Genomic DNA, 5824 nt, shown 5'->3' with positions numbered 1-5824 from the left:
GCACCTCGGCGGCGAAGAACGGTGGGAGGAGTATCCAGATGCTTGGTGGCATCTACGCCCATAGCATGAACTCACGCGACGAGTCCGCGGCATGGACCCCTGGGGCGACAGCACGCATCGCCATGGCGCGGCGACCACGGCCATGGCGCGGGCGGCGCCGCTCGTCGCTCCGCCCTCCTGAGCCCTCGGCTCAGGCGTTCAAGGGTAGCGGAAACCCTGGAGGTGGTCGCTCGCACCAAGGCCTCGTCACCACCTGCATCGCTGCTTCGTCACGGCGGTGAACCGGCCTCTTCTTCGGCGGAAGCGGCCCTGGATCATCCCGGGGGGCCTTTCCTTTCTCTTCAGCGGAGAACCTTCCTATGGGCATCATTGCTGCTAGCGATGGAGCAAGGAGGAAGAAGCAAGTGAACCAAGAAGAGATGGGAGACGGGGGGCTCCGCCACCCTCCCCATTTATAGCGGAAGAAGGCCAACCAGGGCCTCCCACAATCACAGGTAAAGATTTCCTTGCATGTCGCAGGGACTTGTCAAGTCGGGCAGCTGCTGAGGCCACGTGGGGAAGTGGAGACGCCCACGACCAATCAACCACCACGCGTCAACCGAGGCCATAGGCTTTTTGGGTCCCGCGGTGCTCCATGCTTGATCCTTTGGCTTCGCCTCGAAGCCAAGCCCGAGCGCGCCTTAGGCCAGGGGGCTACTGTCAGCGTTCTGGGAACGGGGGTCCCCAGACTTGCCTGCCTGCGGCCCATGCCGTGGCCATGCTAGCAGGTTTGTACGGCCCATCATCATCAACAAGAATTCAAGACCCTCATGAGGGGCCAATCCTCATGAGGCAGACGACGCAAGACCTCCTTGGGAGCAGCCTCACCAGGCTGCCTCGCGAGGAGCAGAGATATCAAGGCGGGGTGAACCTCACGAGGCTCTCGTGACGTGAGCCATGACGATCGAGACCAGGCGGGTGCCAGGTGCTACGTCTCGAGCTTGCGTTGGTTGTCCCCGAAGAGGAAGGGATGATGCAGCAGAGTAGCGTAAGTATTTCCCTTAGTTTTTGAGAACCAAGGTATCAATCCAGTAGGAGGCCATGCTCAAGTCCCTCGTACCTGCACAAAGCGATAGCTACTCGCAACCAACACGATTAGGGGTTGTCAATCCCTTCACGGTCACTTACGAGAGTGAGATCTGATAGATATAATATTTTTGGTATTGTTGGTATAAAGATGCAAAGTAAAAAGTAAAAGCAAATTAAAAAAGAAAAGCAAGATTAAAGTAATGGAGATTGATATGATGAGAATAGACCCGGGGGCCATAGGTTTCACTAGTGGCTTCTCTCAAGAGCATAAGTATTCTACGGTGGGTGAACAAGTTACTGTTGAGCAATTGACAGAATTGAGCATAGTTATGAGAATATCTAGGCATGATCATGTATATAGGCATCATGTCCGTGACAACTAGATCGAAACGATTCTGCATCTACTACTATTACTCCACTCATCGACCGCTATCCAGCATGCATCTAGAGTATTAAGTTAAAAACAGAGTAACGCCTTAAGCAAGATGACATGATGTACAGAGATAAATTCATGCAATATGAAATAAACCCCATCTTGTTATCCTCGATGGCAACGATACAATACATGCCTTGTTGCCCCTTCTGTCACTCGGTAAGGACACCGCAAGATCGAACCCAAAGCTAAGCACTTCTCCCATGGCAAGAACTACCAATCTAGTTGGCCAAACCAAACGGATAATTCGAAGAGACTTGCAAAGATAACTAATCATACATAAAAGAATTCAGAGAAGATTCAAATACTATTCATAGATAGACTTGATCATAAACCCACAATTCATCGGTCTCAGCAAACACACCGCAAAAAGAAGATTACATTGAATAGATCTCCACAAGAGAGGGGGAGAACTTTGTATTGAGATTCAAAGAGAGAGAAGAATCCATCTAGCTACTAACTATGGACCCGAAGGTCTGAGATAAACTACTCACACTTCATTGGAGAGGCTATGATGATGTAGGAGCCCTCCGTGATGACGGCCCTTTTCCGGCGGAGCTCCAAAACAGGCCCCAAGATGGGATCTCATGGATACAAAAAGTTGCGGCGGTGGAATTAGGTTTTTGGCTCCTGTCCTAATCGTTTGGGGTACGTGTGTATATATAGGAGGAAGAAGTAGGCCGGAGGAGCAACGAGGGGCCCACGAGGTTGGGGGCGCGCCCTAGGGGGCCGTGCCCCCCACCCTCGTGACCACCTCTTTTGTTCCTTGGAGCAGGGTCCAAGTTTCCTGGATCACGTTCGGTGAGAAAATCACGTTCCCGAAGATTTTATTCCATTTGGACTCCCTTTGATATTTTCTTTCTTCGAAACACTGAAATAGGCAAAAAACAGCAATTCTGGGCTGGGCCTCCGGTTAATAGGTTAGTCCCAAAAATAATATAAAAGTGGAAAATAAAGCCCAATATAGTCCAAAACAGTAGATAATATAGCATGGAGCAATTAAAAATTATAAATACGTTGGAGACGTATCACCTGGCGGGTGTCAGCGTGCGCAGTGTCCTTGCTTCCTCTTTGGTGCTAAGGGGGCAAGCGCAGGCGCGGAGTACCGAGGCATCAGGCAAAGGTTTCCATATCAGTGCAACGAGACCAAGACCCACAGGACTGTAAGACGGAGGTCACCGTGGAGCCCAGGACGGCGTCATCACCAGAACCTTTGGCAGGTGAAGACCACCTTTTGTCAGGATAGCTTTTACTAGGTGTCCCCCTTCAAATTAGCCGCCATTATTGGCTCCCTTCCCGCTCAATATTTGGGAGGAGGACCAGGGCCTCTATAAATAGAGCAGGCCACGACCATAGCTAGGGGGAACGACACGAGTTCACCAAGCACGAGAACACCTCATCCTCAGGAGGTTGTTCTTCCCCTTATACTGTTCATCATTAGCCCAAGAGGCAATCCACCACCACCACACTGGAGTAGGGTATTACACCACAATGGTGGCCCGAACCAGTATAAATCTTGTGTCTTTGTGTTGCGAGTTCGTCGAGTTCATCCGTGAGACCTTAGCGAGCTAGGGCGTAGATCGGCAGGAGGGAAAGAACTTCATGCGCACCCAGTGTTCGAACCTTAAGGGTTTGCCGGAACCCGAGATCCGACATTATCCACATCTTTCTTCTTTAGCATATCACACAAATCAATAAAGTTGTTTAGATGGGTAGCGCCATCTTCACTAGGAAGGCCGGCGAATTGATCTTTCTTGACAAGATTCAACAAAGCAGCATTAGTTTGACAAGATTCAGCATCGGTAAGAGGAGGAGCAATCGGAGTTCTAAGAAAATCATTGGTGTTGGTATTGGCGAAGTCACACAATTTAGTATTATCTTGAGCCATCGTGACAAGCAATCAATCCAACACACAAGCAAACAAGAAACGGGCAAAAGAGGCAAATAGGGAAAGAGAAGGGGAACAGAGAGAGAGGGCGAATAAAACGGCAAGGGTGAAGTGGGGGAGAGGAAAACGAGAGGCAAATGGCAAATAATGTAATGCGAGGGATAAGAGTTTGTGATGGGTACTTGGTATGTCTTGACTTAGCAACGGCACCATAAATGGCTCATTGTTGGGAATCAAATCTTGACTTGACTTGGCGCGAATCTCCCCGGCAACGGCGCCAGAAATCCCTCTTGCTACCTCTTGAGCACTGCGTTGGTTTTCCCTTGAAGAGGAAAGCGTGATGCAGCAAAGTAGCGTAAGTATTTCCCTTAGTTTTTAGAACCAAGGTATCAATCCAGTAGGAGATCATGCTCAAGTCCCACGCACCTACACAAACAAATAAGAACCTCGCAACCAACGCGATAAAGGGGTTGTCAAGTCCTTCACGGTCACTTACGAGAGTGAGATCTGATAGATATGATAAGATAATATTTTTGGTATTTTTATGATGAAGAGAAATAAAGATGCAAAGTAAAATAAACGGCAAAGGAAATAACTTAGTGTTGGAAGATTAATATGATGGAAGATAGACCCGGGGGCCATAGGTTTCACTAGTGGCTTCTCTCAAGAGCATAAGTATTATGGTGGGTAAATGAATTACTGTCGAGCAATTGATAGAATTGAGCATAGTTATGAGAATATCTAGGTATGATCATGTATATAGGCATCACGTCTGAGACAAGTAGACCGAAACGATTCTGCATATACTACTATTACTCCACACATCGACTGCTATCCAACATGCATCTAGAGTATTAAGTTCATAAGAACAGATTAATGCTTTAAGGAAGATGACATGATGTAGAGGGATAAACTCATGCAATATGATATAAACCCCATCTTTTTATCCTTGATGGAAACAATAAAATATGTGTCGGTTCCCTTTCTGTCACTAGGATTGAGCACCGCAAGATTGAACCCAAATCTAAGCACTTCTCCCATTGCAAGAAAGATCAATCTAGTAGGCCAAACCAAAACGATAATTCGAAGAGACTTGCAAAGATAAACCAATCATACATAAAACAATTTAGAGGAGAATCAAATATTGTTCATAGATAAATTTGACCAGAAACCCACAATTCATCGGATCTCGACAAACACACCGCAAAAGAAGATTACGTCGAATAGATCTCCAAGAAGATTGAGGAGAACTTTGTATTGAGATCCAAAGAGAGAGAAGAAGCCATCTAGCTACTAGCTATGGACCCGTAGGTCTGAAGTAAACTACTCACACATCACCGGAGAGGCCATGGAGTTGATGTAGAGGCCCTCCGTGATCAATGCATCCTCCGGCGGAGCTCTGGAAAAGGCCCCGAGATGGGATCTCTCGGGTACAGAAGGTTGCGGTGGTGGAATTAGGTTTTTGTGGTGCTCCTGGATGTTTGGGGGTACGTGGATATATATATAGGAGGAAGAAGTACATCGGTGGAGAACCAGGGGGCCCACGAGGGTGGAGGACACGCCCAGGGGGGTAGGCGCACCCCATGCCTCGTGGCTTCCTCCGCTATTTCTTGACGCCCACTCCAAGTCTCCTGGATCACGTTTGTTGAGAAAATCACGTTCCCGAAGGTTTCATTCCGTTTGGACTCCGTCTGATATTCCTTTTCGGCGAAACCCTAAAATAGGCAAAAAAAACAGCAATTTGGGCTGGGCCTCCGGTTAGTAGGTTAGTCCCAAAAATGATATAAAAGTGTAAAATAAAGCCCATTAACATCCAAAATAGATAATATAATAGCATGGAGCAATCGAAAATTATAGATACATTGGAGATGTATCACGCCCCGAGCGCAATGACCGCGGCTACGGCCGAGGAGGAGGACGACGTGGGGGACACTGGGATGACCGCGGCCCCCGTCAGGAGTGGCGCGACCGGCCTCACGAGGACCACTGGCAGGACCAGGCTCGTGAGGGTGCCTGGAGGGACCAGCGTCATGAGAACCGTCCTCAGGGCAATGTTGGCCTCCCTCCGCTGCCGCCACCACCAAGGAGGAACGACGACCACCATCAAGACGAGGGGGATGGGGGCTTCTTGGAGCCACACGCTATCGCCTGCATCTCGGGCGGAGCTCAAGCCCCAGCTTCCTAGTGCATATTCAAGCAGTTTGCTCGTGAGGTGAACGCGGCCCTTCCCAGGCTCGAGGCCACGCGGCCGCTGAGGTGGTCCAAGTGTGCCATCACCTTCAACTTGGCAGACCAGCTCAAGTGCGCGGCGACCGCCGGCGTCCTTCCGATGCTTTGTTCACCCGTCATAAGCAATGTTTAAGTCACCAAGACCCTCATCGATGGCGGAGCAGGGCTCAATGTCATGTCCATCGAGACGTTCAACAGCCTTCAAG

Source organism: Triticum aestivum, chromosome 3A (assembly GCF_018294505.1).
Source record: "Triticum aestivum cultivar Chinese Spring chromosome 3A, IWGSC CS RefSeq v2.1, whole genome shotgun sequence".
Taxonomy (NCBI): Eukaryota; Viridiplantae; Streptophyta; class Magnoliopsida; order Poales; family Poaceae; genus Triticum; species Triticum aestivum.
This window is presented reverse-complemented; position numbering follows the sequence as displayed.